General features: G+C 41.8%; 2 long non-coding RNA genes across 3 annotated transcripts; both read right to left on the reverse strand.

The window, feature by feature from the left end:
• Positions 1–10,219: 10,219 nt before the first annotated feature.
• LOC120438903 lies at positions 10,220–11,703 on the reverse strand. The gene is made up of 4 exons (XR_005612241.1): positions 11,565–11,703; positions 11,188–11,312; positions 10,962–11,083; positions 10,220–10,819 (listed from the first exon to the last, which is right to left on the reverse strand). It is a non-coding gene; the product is annotated as an uncharacterized LOC120438903 (long non-coding RNA).
• A 591-nt stretch (positions 11,704–12,294) lies between these two features.
• On the reverse strand, positions 12,295–13,602 carry LOC120439043. 2 transcript variants are annotated; one of them, XR_005612338.1, is made up of 4 exons: positions 13,037–13,602; positions 12,825–12,938; positions 12,465–12,670; positions 12,295–12,347 (listed from the first exon to the last, which is right to left on the reverse strand). It is a non-coding gene; the product is annotated as an uncharacterized LOC120439043 (long non-coding RNA). The 2 variants fall into 2 exon arrangements; XR_005612337.1 differs by having other exon boundaries at positions 12,465–12,938.
• Between the last annotated feature and the right edge of the window lie 6,945 nt (positions 13,603–20,547).

Below are 20,547 nucleotides of genomic sequence, written 5' to 3' on the forward strand. Positions count from 1 at the left end.
GTCCGGAATTTTTACTGCCGTCCCCTCCTAATTTAACTGTGAGTAACATGTTATGAAGCTTAACTTTAATCACAGCCAAACCGGTTTACTCAGGAACAAATAAAACACTGAAATAAACCAAACATTAACATTTAGAAGTGATCTAAGTGACTTATATATCATTTTTAACCTCAGTAGTGAAACCTCTATTAATAAAAATAGTGTACATGTACATACGTGTACATACCTTAATAAAAACAAGCAGGTGAGATGTTAGAACGCTTTTATTTCTATTCTAGTGGACACTCAATACTATAGACAGCTGCTGGGGTTTCTTTAACCTGAGTAGTGAGAAGTCCGCGAGCGGGGCGGGGGGTTGAAAACGATGTGCCGGGAGTCCGCTGTTGAGTTTTGGACGAAATGCATTCTGGGATATATAGGCTGTGTCCAAATTCAGGGGAAGGATGCTTAAAATGCCATATTTGGAGGCAATGACATCACAGCGACGCGACGAGGACTGTCCGAATTCAAAGAGCACTCAAAATGTGGCGACAAATGTGTCCTACTTTTCCGCGAATTTGAGGGTTAGTCGTGTCCGAATTCAGGGGAAGGATGCGCCAATGCCATATCTGGAGGCAATGACATCGCGGCGACGCGACGAAGGCTGTCCGAATTCAAAGGGTACTCAAAATGTTGCGACAAATGCGTCCTACTTTGCCCTGAATTCTAAGGATGGTCTGATGTATCCTTCATGTCCTACTATATCCCAGGATTCATTGCGGGTCATAGAGGAGATTTGTTTCTGATAACGATGGTGGTCGAAGCAGGAGAGGAAAACACTTTCAAATGTAAGTGTATGAAAATCTGGTTGTACAAAAGTTAAATTGTTATAGCGGTCGTTTTGTTAAGCTTTGGGCATCTGCATAGACATGTTTCTTTTCTTTAAAATAACTGTAAACCAGCTTGTATGGGGAGTCCCGAGATTTTTCATGTATTGCCGCTTACATACAGCTAATTTTGATTTTTTCAAATTGGTGATATGTTGTGGGGAACAAAGACCAAACGGCTTAATTTATTACAACGAGGAGAAAACGATCACCTCTTCACTGGGGTGAAGAATTGGGCCACTACGGCGTGGATGTACAAGAATAAATCAATTTACACATCATATTCATGAGTGCGGTCCTATTAACCCTCATGCTCTACAGCAGCGGTCCCCAACCTTTTTGAGCCACAGACCGGTTCATGTCAGACACGGAGCCTTTAAGGTATCGTGGATAAATACAACCACATAAAATAATCCGACCAAGACAAAAACTGTGGTATTTTGTAAATATAATAATAAACGTGAATGTACTGTGTAATTGTGTAACTTTATTAGCAGTGTCCTCCTGAAAATGCGCCAATATTGACAGTAACATCCTCCTCTCTGCCGCTTAATGCTCTCTGGTCGCTATGGTAACGTGTAAATATTTCTTTCAAAATAAGACACACAACTACAACAAGGGAAAGACTCAGGGAAACCGAGTTAATGATAAAACCCCTGAAAACCATAAATTTCACTCTCGTGGCCCGGTACCAAACGACTCACGGACCGCTGCTGTACAGAACCTGTGATGTCCAGACGGTGTTCCTCTGGAGTTCTGCTGTGAAAACCTTTGGGTTTAGGGATTAACATAGTTGCCATGGTTTCCTTTCTTCTCTTATTTGTTGTGTGTGATCAGGACAATTCTGGAGAAGATGGGCCTGCAGGGGAAAGTCACCCCCTTGCAGGCCAGAAGACATGAGATAACTTTAAAGAATACAAAGTACGTATGTGTGTTATCAAGAAGATAATTCTTAAGAACACAAGTTAATAAATGTGCAATTACTAAGAGTTGTTGTGGTGTTTTTATTTGCCTGCTGTCATTTTTGATTTCCTCTGCCTTTAGGATTGCAAGTATCCAGGCTCAGGAGAGGGGTCAGTGGGAAGCCCACTGCTGCTACTTGGCCCTGGTTTGCCCTCATGGATGAGGTGATAGGACAGATGCCTTCCATTAAGCCTCCTGTCCTAATTTCCTCTCTCCCTGAGGACACTCCAGGGCCAAGGACAGCAGTGGGTGACCAAAACGACAGCGATGACGAAGCGGCTCAGCCACCTACGACAGGGAGAAAGAGGAAAAGAGATGATGAGCTGCTAGACCTCATCAGAGAGGACATGAGGCAGCAAAGAGAGGCTGAGGAGAGGAGAGCAGGGAGAGGATGGACAGACTGTTTTCACTTCTAGAAAGATTAGTTCCCAAATGAGTTATGTATTGAGAAATTTATTTATTTGAATATATTTGTTACATTGTTATATGTGTTGCATTAGTTTAAAGGTTTTATGTTATTAATAAATTGATTCAAACAAACAGTAATTGTCACTGAACTCAATTTGATTTACAGGCATTTGTAACACGTATGAACATAACGCTAACTTTGAACAATATTACTTGGATATTTATTTGATAGCAATAAAGTAAATAACAATAACAATTAAACAAGAATATTTCAAATACACAGTATGTAAAGATAAAAAAACAACATTTACAGTTGTTCACACAGGATTAACCTGAGTGACCTGTTCCTGGACCGTTTCTTTAACAACTGTAATAGATTACAGGAAGTCTCTGGCAGTGTTGCTGAATCTGCCCGAGCAAGATCAGACATGGATGAGCTGCAACTGAGACCTGCGGTTTGTCTTTTCTGGTGGGCGAGTGGAGAATCACACAGGGTGGTCTGCAAAGAGCTTTAGGATGCTTCCTCCCACTGTCCACTGCATCGTCCATCCACAGGGTTTGCAGGGCTGACTCACTCATGGCTGCCACACCACTAAGATGTTTACAGAGATATGCAAGCAGGAGATGGTGGATGCTATATTATTAGTATAATACTTGTAACTCTGTAACAGACAACAGTTTGATAAAGTGCTATGTAAAAAAACAAACAAACAAAAGATTAGATTCTATACGTTTCAAAGATATTTAGTTTATATATTTTATATGATACAGTACATGTGTGAGAATGACCGATGTTGTGGCAAAAATGATCGTCTGCCAAAAATGATTTCCGGTTTTTGCCCTAAACTGATTGCTCGTATTTAACCTGCTATGAATAACTTGTTGGTCTATAATACGTGAAACATGTCAAATGTTTCCCTCATTAGTGATATCAAGTCACTTTGAGCCACCAGCAACATTCCTGTAACAAGGTAGAAGCTGCAATCAGTTTTTGGCAGTGACTTTTATATATCCTTTATTTATCCAGTTAAAAAAAAAATCTTATTGACATTAGAAATTTATTTTTAAGAGTAATCTGGCCAAGAGGACAGCAGACAGCGCAACAAATATATCAATTGTACCTACATTATAACCAGAGTTATAAAGATACTTGAACAACAGGTAATTATTGTATATATAAAACCCTTAGTAAACCATGTTCACCAAGTCTATTTACCAATATACATAAAGATATTACACATATTACACTCGGAAACATTGGAAATCAGTTTTGGCAGGCGAACACTTTTTGGCACAACGCCGGCAATATTTCAATTATCCGTGTAATTAGCTAAGTAATTCCTAAATGCGTGTAGATTAAAGGAAATTATTTTACCTGGATATGATTGTCTCTGATGAGCCTAAGGTACAAAACGCGTGCGGGCGACGGCGATATAAGGTTTTTCTAGCTCCTCGAGAAATAAAATTGTCCAAACAACGGAGCGACATTTCTGGGTCCATTTTAAAGTTTTCGCGCTGTGGCGCTAGCGATCGGAAAAACACGCAAGTAAGGGCGGAGTTGAAGGCTAGGAGGCTGTCCACAGCCCATCTGTTATGTTGGATACTCCTTGTTTGTTCAATAAAGTTTCTATGGAGAAAAAAAGGGGGCTGTCCAAGCCGCTCACTTCCTGACTACCCGTCCGTCTAAGGACACTACCTTGTGACGTAGGTAGGTAGTGTCCTTATGAGCATCCTTCCCCTGAATTCGGACACAGCCATAGCTGTCCCAAGTCCACACCGATGCATGCTCGATAAAACGGGCGGATCGAGAACACATCCGGGACTTTTTCGCGTTCTCGGCTTGATGCGTACTTCGAATTGGAACAGTACTTGGTCTCCGACTGATGACGTATCACGAGTACACGAGAACGCAAGTACGCACAAGTACGCATATTGAGAAACGCCCGGTGACTTTATTCACCCGCTTCGGCTGTTATCAGTCCATACAAGGGGCGTTATTAGCAGAAATCAGTCCCATAGATATGGGCCATCCACCTGCTAGATTGTTCAGAAGGTTGTTATCATCCATCCACATGGAGGATCAGTAACAGGAGCGTGGGAAGACTCCAGAATCCACTCTGGCTGGAATCCGGTGGATACAGCAGTGTTTACAGGTAAGACCATTTAAACGGACGGCATTTATAAAATGACTATTAAAAGTCAGCGAGTGTCAATAATGTTAATGTGGTTATGTTAGTAATACACCGAGTGCTAATATAACAGCTTTAAGATGCATTTGTAGATATTATTACGTGTTTTACCGTCTTTATGGTGCTAGCTTAAAGTTACGGTGTAAACATTAGCTTATATTGGAGTAAAGCTGTTACTGTTTAAACGATGTTAGCACAGAAATATTAGCTTCTGTCATGACTGATGAAGTTACTAGTTAATAAAGTTTCCAGTAAAGTGATTAATCGCAGCCACAGATTGACAGTAAATATCTCGATTAGCTTCAGTGCATCTGTAATAAATATGTGCAAGTTTCAGTGCTTCGTTTAAACTGTATGATACTTATACTGACCCAGGGTCAGTGTAAAATACAATCCTAGCTGTGTGAACAAAGCCTGGCTCCTTTAAAGGAGGAACCAGTTAGAAGCTGTTTTCAAAGTAGCTGAGCAGATTTCACCTCAAGTAAGCGATTAACTGTTTGTTTGTTTGTTCTGCCACTTAAAGAACATTTAAGGACGTCTTTTGAGTGTTTAGTTGAATTAATTCTACTGGCTCTCATGGTCATTTGTGATTATGGACATATTTTTCATGTTTTCAACCATTTAGTAAGTTCTATCTATTTAGTAATATCTGTCAGCTATAAAATATAATATAAATATAAAAATATCTAAATATCTCCTGCCCTTTATATTTTAATGATGTAAGACCAGACGTCTGTTATCGCGTTACATTAGCATTCCTCACATATCAGTGAGATGCTGTACAGTACAATCCTACTGACACAGCAGAGGGATAACAGCGGCTATTCAACATTGTTACACGACACATTCGAGCTGCATGATGCAGACAAAGTGACTAAATCATCTTTTTTGTGGTTTGTCTTCAAACCAGCAGACAAAGCCGATGGCAGAAGATGTTTGGAGAAGAACTTCAGGCCGTGTACTGAAAAGGTATTTTTTTCTTGTTATCAAAAGACATTTGGAGTGACGGCTTCTCCAACTGTGCTGAAGTAAAGCTTACAGTCTAAGAAGTCACAGTGTTGATATTCAGCACAAAGAGAAAAGCTCACTAGTTTGAATTTATTTACAATCATAGTTTTTATACATTCTGACTGTAAACAGCTTTTACAGCTTTGATATTGTTTGACACTCGATATCAGGTGATGGTATTTAATTTAAAGGTTTCTATGTCCCAATGAGCCATTTACACTGACCAGTGTTTCACTTTAACTGTAACACATTCATTATTTAGATCCAACATTTCTAAGAGAAATAACTGAATGTAAAAAATGGCAGCACTCAGACCAGGTTTATAGAGATATATGCATGCATTATGAAATTTATGTATCCCAGATCATTTTTAGTCATCTAGTCCTGGCAGACCCACCCCCCTTCCTCCCGAGTTAACTGCAACCCAAAAGAACTAGTGGGGCTATTTACACATTCACAACCAGTGTGGGGTAAAAAGAGCCACTAAAAACCTGTCAGCCTGCACAGCTACAGATGTGCTAAAAGCTATAACAGCTAGAAGCTCTGTTTATGGAGAAACCCTTGGAGAAACTTTCTAAACCTAACAGGGGACAGGTACTCCTGCCCAAATAACATGATATAACCCCACATACAGCCCAGCCATAAAATGAACCAAGTCATTTGGTTAAAGACAGCATGGGAGCAAATGCCAGCCTGCACAAACCTGACATTTCTTCCTCCTGAATTAAATGAATGAATGGATGAAAGTTAAATGACTACAAACCTAAAGCCACTAGTTCCCACACTGGAGTTCCCTGACACTGTGTTAACTGTACTGTAACAGGCTAAGCTACGTGAGACACTGCATTGAACGATTGTTTCTATCTTAATGGTTTCAGCTCAGATGTTCTGCTTTTTCCTTTCTGTAGATCAAAGCAGCTCGTGCTCTGTCTGCTTCCATTCTGATGGCAAGAAGAAGAAGAAGAAGGAGAATGCTTCAGCGAAGTGGCGTTCATGGTCTCAGTGGACAGTCATGGTCACACACTGCATGTGGTTTTAAAAGCAACATTGTTCACCACAACAATGGAGATGTGTAATATTAGTGCAGCTACGGTTTGTTCTTGAACATCAGTTCTGTTTTCTACTTTGACCACTTAGACCAAAAAAGTGTTGTTTTCAGATTCTTTCTTATAAATCTATAAAGCACCTGCTCATTTTTTATTACAGTTAGTTTCACATAAATGTTAGTGTTTCCTTTATGATCTTTTAATGCTTACACTACACTGTACACGTCTACATTAGAGACATTTCTGTTACCTATGTATGAGACTGGGCTGCTTGACTACGATTTGGAAATGGATGCAAAATCACACGGATCGTGCTATTGTTTGTTTTTTAATATGATGGATTGAACACAGGAGGTATCTGACTAAGCAAAGATTAATCTGATCCCATTTCTACCTGTCTCTACTGTTTCAACATTTCACTGAAGTTTGCTCAACTGTAACTGTCAGGATATATATTTATTCCAGCTCTCATAGGGCAAAGAAATGACTCAGACTTGTCAAAAGTTCTTTGATTAGATACACAATATGAAGTTCACAATTTTCTTACAAATAAAACTATAATGACAAACAGTAGCGGTTTTAGATACGGGCGACACGGGCGGTTGCCCGGGGCGGCATCGTGATGGGGGGCGGCATCACGGGCATCGGCAAAAAATAAAATAAAATTAAAAAAATGCTCGTACTCATGCTGCCCCGATGGTAGCCAGCGCATATTGGGAATGTCATAGGCACCAATCGGTTTTCTATCGCCCATTTGCTGGGAGTAAGGGCGCCCTCCGTTTGCAGGTGCGCCTGCTGCTTATGCACAGGGAGGAGAGGGCGAGGCGGCGGGGATTCTCTGGCTGGCTGGAGCAGCATCTAATAACAAACTCGCAAAATAAAACAAAATAAAAACAAAACAACAAACACGAAAACACCGGACATTGTGATACAGACTTATAATTTGCACCGATGTTTTTTCGAAATTCTATACACGAAAACTGAGCGCGAGAGCCTCGAAGCGCCTGCGGCTGCTGCTGAAGTCAAAGTAAACTTTATTGTCATCTCCGCTACAGACAGTCCAGTATATAGAGAGACGAGACGACGAGGCTCCAGTTACAGCAGTGCAAGTAAACAAACAATAAATATAGTAGAGTAAGAAAATAAATATACACTTTAGGACTCGGGGTAAAGGGATCAATAACAATTTAAAATTTATAATTTACAGTTTGATGGTTTAAAGTCTCACACATAACCCGTCGAAAGGGGAGGGAGACCTGCTGCTTCCAAATAGAGCACATTTCATTCATAATGTTGTAAATCCAAGCCCATTATGTATTCATGATTTGAATCCTGGGTTGTGTGAAATCCCAGAAATACACCCTAGACAAAGTTAATCTGTGAACTAAGGTGTAGGTCTATTAGGTTATGTTGTGGTGATCCTCTGGTTGAGGGATGGGTGTTCATACTGGAGTGCAAAATTAAAACCAACGGAAGATGGACAAGAAAAGTTCAAAGCCATCAGGTGCTCAGTTTAGAAAAAAGAGAAAAGAAGAGGAGAAGAAACAAACAAATGATACAGGTAAGCAGATGTGTCATTGGATAATGGCAAGTCATCCTGAAACAATCAGAATCAGAATACTTTATTAATCCCTAAGGAAATAATGTGGGTTACAGTTGCCCCAAGAAGAAATGGTAAAAATAGTAACAGTAACAGACTAAACTCCAAACAATACATTATGTTACAGATTTTAATATTAATTAGTCATTGTCAATTGTTGATTTGTCCTGTTCTCATTGTATGACGAATTATGATGGCTGTTTGGTAGCCGTTTGCAAACTATGCATACTCTCTCTCTCTCTTCATATGTGTGTGTGGACAACAGTTTTATGTTAATGTACAATCCTTAACATGTTTTGTGTGTGTGTGTGGGGGGGGGGGGCGCCAGAGGGAGTGTTCGCCCAGGGCGCCAAACAGGCTAGGACCGCCACTGATGACAAACATGAACAGCTGTGCTTATTTCTGAGACATGATTTTTTTTTAATGTGTTCATATTTAGACATTTGTATGCTGAAACTGTAATGGTGAACCTGAGGTGATGGTCAGCAGAAGGCAAATATATATCAATATAAAACAATATTGAAGTAATATCTTTACCCTCTGCAGCGTGTGGACGCTGTGCACACAATCACCTTATTCACTGTAGTAAACGTGCACCGCTAGCTCACGTGACTGACTGTCTCCATGGTTACATCATATATTATTAGCTATGTAAACAGCTTCCAAAGATACCGCCATAGCTCTCTGCAGCTGTAACACTTTTACGCTTTGCTAGCCGGTTGCTATGGTGGTTGCTGTGGACTAGGGTGGACCGCGTCCGATTCCTGTTATTAGCTGTCCGCCGTAGGAAGGCTGCGTTCCGTTTAGAAGTAGCACCAGTCTGCCGTAACTCGAACTCAAACCCCGCTTTGTTCTTTAATTAAAGGGCTTTTACAGCCGTTCATGACACGCACACACACATAAAACACTTTGCCTCACCATGAGAATGCAACTTTACTAAAACCTTTAAAGTATCTGATATAGGATAGAAAAATGAAGCAACCAGAGATTTAATGATGAAGACTCTGGGTTCTGTAGTTCACGTTTTACAGTCCTGAGTGACTCTTTGCATATAATTTATTGAAGAGGATTTTAAAATGCACTTTACATTTAGACTGTTGCTGTTTAATTTTTTACATTGTCACTGTGTTATGTCATGAATAAGGTTCACCTGCTGGGGGTTTGATGGATCAGCTGGACAATACAGTCAAAGACAGACTTCATCCATCATATGCAAGAATCCTAGTTGGATTTTTGTTTTCACTCATATTTTAGAACCAAATATTGAAAACAACTGTGACAGACTGGATACCTGGTCAGGGTGTACATTACCTTTCACTCAAACATCCCAGGACAGAGCCCTGCCCCACCATGAGCCTGGGTGGATATGTGGTTATAATATAAAATGACTGATACTGAATATGAATATTTCATGAAAATCAAATTATAATATGAATTCCTAGGTGTTTGTTATATCCAGCAAGAGATTGATTACATATGTCTGAATTGCTAACCCTAACCCTAGCTCAACAGACCACAATGCCCTGGACTGTCAGTATTATTACATGCTGTGAACATAAGTAGCTTTGATCACAGTTTATGTTGTAAAAGAGAAGGAATATTAAAAAAAGATCAACATTGTGATGTTATTTCTTCCAAACTGACCAGAAACATGCTTGTCAGACTCTCACAGCACAGGATCAGACTCACTGTGCATGACGGCTCAGGGCAGTAATGTTTGTTAGATTGTCAGTTGTTTAGTGCTTCTGTACAGTTATGGTCACCATCTCTGTGTCAGTATAATTAATATGCAGAAAACACTAAAAGTTTATTGTCTTCCAATATTCTAGCATAATTAAAAAACTTTGACTTTGTAAGTACATATTGTTACAGTCCTAATGCCAATATGATTCTTCATAACGCCTGCTTTGAAATACTGAACTTTAAAATTGACCTGATGAAAGATAATTTACAGTGGGAGTCTGTCAGGATAATTCTGACTGTAAGATCACTGTATTAATCTGAATCCTTCTGAAATGTGCTGTGAATGAATGCTGATGCAACTCACTGTGGGAAAGCTGTTAATAAAATGAATCTGTGACACATGCAACACATTCACAGAGGAAGAGGACACAAAGGGAGGACACGCAGAGGCTGTGTTACAGTCAGAAATCCAAATCTTTAGTCAAAAACAGGCGGCGGTTACAAACAGGAAGACAAGCAGTCCATTAAACAGTCTACAGGGTCAAACATACAGAGAATTCAAACAGCAGTAAAAAATAACTGGACACTGAAAAACTTAAAGCAATGTGTGACGCAATAAAAGGAAGCAGCGCAGTATATTCACTGAATTATCATCAATTACAAAAGAGAAAAACAACGATTTCTAAGGATTATTTGCTTAATTGCGGGTAGAGTGTGGCTGGTAAAGATGGAAACATACAGAATGTAAACTGTGTGAGTTTGTTGAACTTTGTTAGTAACAAATGAGGTAAAAAAAACCAAAACAGACAAAACACAGAAAGAGGCTCTCAGTATTCATTAATAATTAGAAAGCATCTAAACATTCTGGTCGTGGATTTTTACAGTCTTAGTTCCGCTCGCTGTCATTATTATAATCATCATGATCAATGGCGAGGTCCTGAGGTGGGCGGGGCTGTCTCTGGTGATGTCACCATGAAGTTACAGCGTCTGGCACGTGTTGGTGAAACATCCCAGTACACTGGTGTAGTTTCCTCTCCAGCTGTTTGACATTTGACACTTCAACATTAAGGGGAAGAAGAAGAAACAGTGTTAGGTCAGGTGACCACATGATTTCTAAAATAACTGACAGGAAGTAACCAGGCCGTTAGAAATGGATGGCATGTGTTTAGAGTTACTGTAGTTAGGTAACTCTACTTACCAAAAGCAGAAGCACACAGATGGCAGATCAGATGCTGAATGTTGCAGGAACATGCTCATGTGTGGTGATCATTCAGTGCTGCTCCGGCAGGTTAGACAGTCCAAGACTGATATCCTGCCCATCTGAGAGTTTGAAAACACACATGCAAAGATTTAATTGTATTACAGTCAAAGCGGGATGTTCGATTTTGTCCTTTAAAAATGTTTGTATATTTGAAAGCACTAACATTTAAGGATGACTCGGATCGTCTCTCTCTAAGAGTATCTTCTTTAAAGGGGAGACAAGTGTATCCACTGATCCACGTCACTTTACCTGGATGATGACTCCTCTCTCCCTCACTCAGAAACACTCCTAATATAACCAAGCAAATAAATAATATTGAAGGTTTACTTACATCATTACAAAAACATCAAAAACTTCTCCCTCTGATTCCATTTCTCCATTCCTGCTAAACATCAGGCAACAAATATCCCAGTAAATCACAGTAAAATGTAAAGCACATATTTTCTCTGCTTAGTCTAACCTCTGCAGAGCCTCTGTCAAGAAAAACAAATCTGTAAGCATAAAACAAATATACATTTCATAACACTGCACTGGACAAACCTCGGTCAGTTGATTTCCTCTGTGCAGTGCAGACGAGCATCAGTCAGCAAGTCAAGGTGGTGAGATGGACTCGTGCCCTTTGTGACTCTGCTAGTTCTTCTGAGGAAACACCACCGTCTCTCCACACCGTCACCATCTGTGAGCATATATATATATATATTTCATTTAACAATTGCAACTGAAAGAAATTAAATATTGAACAAAAATATATTGTCACATTCTGCGTTCTCAAATACAAATTTCACAAAGTAAATTTTTAATTAACAGAAAAAATATGAATTACAAAAAATAATTGTATATTATTAAAATATTATGCAACTGTGACCAAAGTCTGAATCATCATTACAGTACTGTGGACTTACTGCTTGGCTCACAGTGATAAACTTCAGGGGAGATCATGATGACAGAAAACTGTAAACAACACTCTGAAGTCAAGCTTGTAACAGCAGTCTGGCGAGGCGGGAGCGGCTAGCAGGTCCAGCAGGCATGTGGTGTGGAGGTTAGCTGAAATACCCGAAGCCAGTCGGTTAAATCCAATAACAGACCTTTATTTGGTGCCAGCAACAATACACCATACCAGCCAGGTCTCCACGGCTCTGCTCTGTCCGTACATACATGTGCGGGGATCGGTAGTCGCAGGCGCCAGGCCGTTACAACAGTAAGGTTTCTTAGAGAGAAGGAACATGAGCAGCATGAAAATGGATGGTGCTATAACCCAAAAGGGTTGTTACAAGCTGCTTTTCTTGTTTCTGTGACCTCAGCACGCTGACAGACTTGAAGTTGCTAAAGATTTTAATAAGTGATAATTACAGGGAAGAAACTTCTCTTTTTCATCGCTTTAATCAAACATTTGATGCCTCAGCTGTCTCAGTCCTAAAGCATTCTGCAACTACAACTAACCTGAGGAGGCTTGGATTTGGCTGCAGGTGCCCCTGTACATCCTTCTCAGCAGCACACATGTGGGTACCATTTAATCCCACTTCTTCCTGAGCTTTGCTTCATCACAAGACTAAAAGTGGCATCCCGTGTCACAGTCTTATCATCATCCAATTGGAGAAGAAACATTTACAGGCCTCCTGGTTTTGTTTTCTGATCCTGCAAAAAGACTGAGGACAACAAAGCCCAGAGAACATGAGATACACAACATCCAACATTCAGACTCAACAGCCTCCATAAATGAAGAGCACCAGGTTGGTCCAGTTATACTAGATATGAGCATAATTCACATTACTGTGTATGAATAATAATCAAGAGACAAACTTTGAAGATGCAGAGCATGATGTCCCATCATCAGTCTGTAAACAAACATCCACCAGGCTTCTTTGTTGGCAGAGGTGATGATTCTCCCATCAGGGATCAGTAGAGTGTATTAACCTGTGGTATAAGCAGCAGTCAGTGAAATGTTACTGTTTCAGATAAGAAATCTAGCACATAAAAGCCAGGGTGGGAGGGATCTCTGCAAACTGACTTACCTCTGCAAGTGTGAGGCTGTTCCTCCAGCCTCAACAAAAATCTGACTCTCCCGTCACAAACAAAAAACTCCAGCTGGGAGATAGAAAACGCTGCCTGGGTCTTGCTGGATGTTGCTGGATGTTGCTGATCAGAGTCTCACATTAGCAGAGTGCTTCTTGGTCCCACTGACCCATGTGGACAGTGACTGTGGAGAACTGTTCTGGAAAACAGAAAAGAGAATTAAAATGACAAAAAGCCAAACAGGATTTCCACAAAGACTCTCTTAGAATCAGCAATCAAAAAATCATTGGTTCATATTACAATTAAATATGACCAGGCTCCTTAAATGTAAGCAGTTAAGATCTGATTTCATTTACATCCTTCACACAGCACATTTGTCCAGGCTGTCAGGTAAACATAGAATTAATCTCAGTTAACATGACTCAGAGTAGAGATTCAGTAGGAAAGATTGCCAGCTCTAATATTATTACCACACCAACAGCTCAGATTTCTAGAACTATTTAAACAAATGTCTTCTGAATATTCAATTCAGGTTCACAGTGGGAGGGTGGGGGGGGGTGTTGTGGAATTTTGTAAATAAAATCTGCTGTGATCAAGCTATTTATTACTGCGCGCAGGAGAGCCAACACACATCAAACATCTAAGTTCACAGTCATGTCAGCTCTGCCACAGAAGTGGTGCTCCTACTCCTTTATGCATTCCAAGAAAGAGGAAGTTACAAACTGATCATACCACACTTCACGCGTCTCGCTATGAAACCTAACGGATCAATGGTTAAGCTGTTTTGTGCCCTTGGCCTTATCAGCACCTGTAAAGGGAGTTGTTTTCTTAAACTGCTGACGCTGAAGTAAGTTCATCTAGTTTTAGAAACTTTCACTGAACAGTCTATAACAGTGTCACAACTAAGCATATGAATAATCACTTAAATACTTTAAATGAGAATAATAGAAAATTTCTATTACAGGAGCAAGAGCCTGTCCCAGTAGTCATAGGTAGAGCAAACCTGGACAGGTACCAGTCTGTCAGAGGACTAACAGACAGACAGACATCAGAGTAACAAATCGATTTAAAATTAATGTAAGCTTGCTGCAGCTGTATGTATGAACATGTGTTCCTGTGCTCACAGTCCACCTCTCAGGAACCTGCAGTTCATTTTAAGTCTACTTTAAACAGACCTCACAAAAGGCTGATGTGGCTGGATCAGTAGTCTGATTTAAGTACGATACCTTTGGCCAGGGATTAATCTGGTACATCGCTTCACTGCAGTCTTACATATTATCCCCACACCTGAATAAAAAATACTGATATTTACATATAACACATTCAGCTGATGCAGCCTGACTCAATCTGATTCCAGATGTTCAGCACACACAGAGACACAGAGGTACTGTTTAAAGTTTAGTGTTAACCTGAGTCACTGATCATTTACAGTATTACAGAGTCTGGCAGTCTTTGCATGATGTCCACGTCACTGTAAGCTTCTAGCTGACTCTCAGGTGTGACAGGTGTGCCAGCAGGAAAGAGTCATAATAACCTGCATCCTGAGGTTTGTCCTGCAGGATTAAAGGAGCCAGGCTTTGTTCACACAGCTAGGATTGTATTTTACACTGACCCTGGGTCAGTATAAGTATCATACAGTTTAAACGAAGCACTGAAACTTGCACATATTTATTACAGATGCATTGAAGCTAATCGAGATATTTACTGTCAATCTGTGGCTGCGATTAATCACTTTACTGGAAACTTTATTAACTAGTAACTTCATCAGTCATGACAGAAGCTAATATTTCTGTCCCAACATCGTTTCAACAGTAACAGCTTTACTACAATATAAGCTAACGTTTACACCGTAACTTTAAGCTAGCACCATAAAGACGGTAAAACACGTAATAATATCTACAAATGCATCTTAAAGCTGTTGGGGTGATTGAATTGATAAATTCTTTCTCAAGAGTCTCAGATTATTCAATCAACTGGTCAAAATCTACAGTTCTTCTGATTAATTGCTCCTTCCATAATTCTTCTCCTACACCACTGCAATCTGGAAATATAAAATATTTAGGTATTAATGTCTCTCCTAAGCTTTCAGAATTAACTAAATTAAACCACATCCCGCTTTTAAAGACAGTAGAAAGCGATCTGGCTAGATGGAAATCTTTACCCATATCACTCATGGGAAGGGTCGCCGCTATAAAAATGATGGTCTTGCCAAAAATAAACTATTTGTTTTCAATGATCCCAAATAAGCCATCACAAGATTGGTTCAGATCTCTAGACTCATGTATTTCTAAATTCCTTTGGAAAGACAAAGTCAAAGTCAGTCAAAGTCAGTTTTATTTGTCAATTTCTTCAGATGTACTTGCCATACAAAGGAATTGAAATTACGTTTCACACTGTCCCATGCATAGACATAGACAACAATAAAGTGCAGATGCACAACATTTAGGTAACATACAGGATATAACAAGACAGGACCTAACATATAATAAAGTGTTCCACAGTGTGCCCTGGAAAGTAGTGTACTAGTCTACTTGAGGTAGTCCCAGGTTGTGGTTGGTAAACCCCCACGTATCAGCTTAAAAACATTACAAAGGACCAAGGATAAAGGAGGATTAGATCTGCCTAACTTTAATCACTATTTTTTAGCCAACAGGCTTCAGTTCATCTCTAGATGGTTTAAACACAGCTTCTTAGATGAGCCCTGGCTAGATGTAGAACAGGCACTATGTAATAATCTAGAAATTTCAGACCTACTATTTATCAGCTCAAACATCAAAAGACATGAATGCTTTAAAAGCATCAACATCAGCTCTTCTCTGACAGCATGGTGGGAGTTTCTAAAATGACAGCGTCCCTCATTAATCCCATGCAAACGTACACCTATCTGGAATAACCCTGACATATTACAAAACAATAATATGATTAATTTTCCAGAATGGAGTTGTAAAGGAATTAAATACTTAGAACATATATTAGAGGGAACAGAATTTATTCCATTTGACAGACTAGTTACACAATATGGGATCAACAAGAAAAGATTTTTAGAATATCAACAAATTAAATCCATAGTAAAAAAGAGATTTAACCTCAGTCAAGCTGAATTACAAACACCACCAAGTGCAGTACATTTTCTTACTCTTAAATCCCCCAAATTATTATCTAAAATATACAGAACACTTTCTAAAATAGATGAATCAATATCCCTTCCTATTGCAAAGTGGGAAGCAGATTTATCAGTAAGCTTAGACCAAAACTTCTGGTCTCAGGTATGCTTAAAACCTTTAAATTGATTAAAAATCCCAGTCTGCAATTAATACAATACAAAATACTACATAGAGTGCACTATACAGGTCATCGGATGTTCAAGATGGGCTTTACATCTTCCAACAACTGCTCACACTGTCAAGGCAATACACCAGACAATTACATGCACGCCCTTTGGTTCTGTCCACCAGTGCAGAAGTTTTGGCGTGAGATATGTGAAGACTTATCAAAGTGTCTGAAATGTAATATTCCAGCCTCCCTTTAGTGTGCTTGCTGAGCAACTTGGATGAGGTCACTGCAGAAATAAACACAGCCCACATTGTTTTTACAGCCCTATGCATTGCCAAGAAAACGGTCCTCCTTAACTGGAAAAATAAAAATAATCTTAATTCTAATCAATATAAAAACCATCTAATAGATCACATTAGTCTTGATACAGCCTCTGCCACCACATTTGATCAATCCCTTTGGGCTCCTTTGATCGGCTTCATCACCTAGTGGGGGTGGGGGGGTCATGGTTTGGTCCTGCCTTCGCTATTGTGGTTGATGTGGAGGTTGGGATGGGCTTAGGGCGCCAGGAGAACCCCTAGAGACGTTATCCCTGGAGGGCTCAACCCGGGGGGTTGTGGTCATAACCTGGTTAGTGGCTCTGGTCGCTCTTAGAGGGTGTTCTCCTCGTGGCTGCGTGCAGCGGGGCTGGGGATGGTCTGTACTGGCGGACGTGGGTTACTGGCCTGGTGGCCTGGCTGCCCCTGAGTGGATCCGGAGCAGGTGGGGGCTTGGGGTTCTGGGGTGCTTCGCTCCGTGATGGGGCTCTGGCTGGGCCTTGGGGCTTCGGTCCTCGCCGGTGTGTCGCCGAGGTTGTGGGCGGGTGGGTGCACGGGGCTCAGCCCTGGCGCAGGGGCCTCTGGTGCATCGGCCTAACTGGGGGCTCTTCAACTGGCAGGAGGTTGTTCCATCCTTGCAGAAGTCCACTCTGCAGGTGGGGAGAGACACAGGAGAGGTGGAGAATAAACCTAACCTGGGTGTCTGTTGTCTTGTGTAGTCTGGAGATGATTGAATGTTGGGGTGGGTATAGTTTCCTCTGCGGTGGGGTGGGGTGGGCTTCCCAGGTCCTGTAGGGCTTAGCGGTGCTGCTGCCATAGGCCCCGGTCTGGATGGGCCTGGGCTCCCTTGCCTTGGTGGGTACTAGAGGACGGGGGTGCCTACTGGGGTCAGCGGGGAGCTGGCCCTAAGGAGGCATCTTGCCCCTCCTTCTTTTCCTCCCCATCCCGGCTGCCTCCCTCTTCCTGCTCCACCACACCCACCCACACAGGTAGGGCCTTGGGGTGCGGGTGTGTCACCAGGGTGCAGGGAGGCATTCCCCCTCTGTCCCCTTCTGGCCACCTGTGCCTCAATTTTATTTCACAGCTTAGACATCAACATTATTCACACTCTCATGACACACACACACACACACACACACACACACACACACACACACACACACATATATATATAGGGCCTTGAGGGTGACCACGTTAACGGCGTCCAGAGGACGGTCGGTGTATTCAACCCTACCTCTGGCGCCGGTGCCCACCTCTCAATTTTAAATCCATGTAGACATTGAGGGTTCTCGGGAGGGGCCGTGCTAACACCTGCTGCTCTCTGGCAGCAGCACCATGCCCTCCCTTGTTTTAAATGCACTTTAGAACAACACGCAGCAACACTACACATGAGCGGGAGGAGGGAGGTATGGGGTCTTCACACACCCCGTTCTCTACTAGCCATCGGAGCGGGGCTGGGAGGAGGTGTTGGCTGTCCGATTGGCCTCCCTGCTGCTGCGGAGCCTGGGGCGGTCTGCTTGCCTCCACCCCGGGGAAAGGGTCACATCTCTTGGGTCTGGTGCCGCTTCCCCTCTGGGGGCGAGGGTACCTGGACCCGGGGCATAGAGTATGTATGGGGAGTATGATTGTGTGTACATCTCTATGTATGTCTATCCCTACGTTGGGTGAGTGCTGAGTGTTTGTATATGTGTGCATGAGGGTGGGAAAGCATGTTTATGTCTGTGTGTGCCTGTTTGTCTGTGTCTATATGTCAGGTCGGGTCTTAGACTCCACCTCCTGGGTACTCCCAGGCCCTCCAAGTGTGGAGGCCTATCTCCCCTCACCACACTCCCTACTGGTAACTGATGCCCTCAGGGGTTGGTGCATTGGTGGTTCTTGGTGTCCGGGGCTGGGTGCTCAGGTATGCACCATCTCACTCCCGGTGGCTACTTGGCGGGGCCTGGTGCCTGTCGCCGGTCAGGCCTCTTCCGGGCAAAGGGGCCCTCGGGCCTCCGGCCTCGGGCCTGCAACTCGGTTCACTCTGGCACAGCTGGCTGCCGGCAGAGCCGGGCGGGCACGCCGGTGCAGCCCCTCTGGCTTCTGCTCCGTGGCTACTGAGTGACCCCCTGCGTCTGGGGATCTCCTCAGCCCTTCCCAGGAGGGTGGCACGGATGCCCCTCCGGTGGTACTCCTTGGGCTCTCGCACTCTGGGGCCTCTGGATGTCTGGAGCCTGGATCTCCTCCATGCCTGCTTCATGCCCTGGGGACGGGGCTATGGGCCTCCACACCCCTCTAGCAGACCGTTACATGGGGAAACCTTTTGTATACAAGCGCGTTGATCCACACAGGTGTGCACACGGGTGTTCATTGTTCGTAGACATAAACTACACCTTTCTTAGCTGCTACTTCAAAGCACATTGTGCGCTGTCTGTGCTGCGTGCTGCACAAAAACTTTCAATATTTAGTATTTACTGCTGTTCACACTTAGCTAGATTAACGTGATGGTGTTGTGTTTAGTATGTTGCTTTGTTTTTGTTTGGGTTTTTTTTTGCTTGTCTTCTCTTCTTTTTCTCTCAACAGGTGAGAGAAAAAGAAGATTGTCTTTGTCTTTGTAAGTGCCCTTTCTCACTGTCCCTTTTCCCTTCTGTTTTTCTTTTCCTTCCTCTCTTTCTTTCTCCCTTTCCTATCCCCCAGTCATGTCTGTCCCATCTGTAACAACTGAAAATAAAATAAATAATAACAACAAAGTTTGATCAAATGGACCAATACGGCAATGCCATGATGATCCATTTGGCAGAATAAATCCATTTGGTATCCTTGTTGGTCTTCAGACAACAATTCTGACGGCTTAAGAACCAAATGGGACAGACAAAAAAAAAAAAAAAAAAAAAAAAGCTGTTATATTAGCACTCGGTGTATTACTAACATAACCACATTAACATTATTGACACTCGCTGACTTTTAATACTCATTTTATAAATGCCGTCCGTTTAAATGGTCTTACCTGTAACACTGCTGTATCCACCGGATTCCAGCCAGAGTGGATTCTGGAGTCTTCCCACGCTCCTGTTACTGATCCTCCATCTGGATGGACGATAACAACCTTCTGAACAATCTAGCAGGTGGATGGCCCATATCTATGGGACTGATTTCTGCTAATAACGCCCATTGTATGGACTGATAACAGCCGAAGCGGGTGAATAAAGTCACCGTGTCGCTAGCTGTGCCATTACCCAGCATACACCTCTCCCTCCATAAATGCAATAAACGATACAAAAGTAATAGCCTATAATTAATTTATCTGCTGTATCTGCTGTTTCTCAGGTAGTTGTTTACATTATATAATATATTGTGTTCAGTACACGTCACTACAATGTGATTTTGGAAATACAGTATATAAATATACGGACAACAGGCTCTTGCGCGGAAATCTCTTGTCGTCAATAAACAACGTTTAGGGAGCTCTATAGTATTCAATATGAGGACCCTGCACGTCAATTCTCGACGCGAGGGGGGTACCCTGCGCGTCGATAAGTGAAGCAGAGGGAGCCTGACCATGCGTCACACATTTGACGAGCTGGGAGTGAGAACTTGTTGATAAAATATATTGTGAATGACACTAAGTGAAAATTAAAATGAAAGTATTGTGAATGTAATATTGCCCATTTGACTCAGAGTTTATTATAAAATTCTATTCAGAAAAATAAGTTTATCCAATGTTTTTGCATTCAGTCTATTGCATTTTTTTGACACCATTTCCCCAGCTTTGGAAAACTCACAGGCACAGATGAAGCTGGGGAACACAAAAACTGTAAAGCCAGGTGGAAAAGGTTCTGATAAGATGTCTTCCTATTCCCCCAGTACCTTAAAGGATCCTCCAATCTTGGAATGTTCCTCTCTGACACTCTCCACAATACTAAGGGTTTTGGCAGTCCTCTATA

Source organism: Oreochromis aureus, linkage group 3 (genome assembly GCF_013358895.1).
Source record: "Oreochromis aureus strain Israel breed Guangdong linkage group 3, ZZ_aureus, whole genome shotgun sequence".
NCBI classification, from domain to species: Eukaryota; Metazoa; Chordata; class Actinopteri; order Cichliformes; family Cichlidae; genus Oreochromis; species Oreochromis aureus.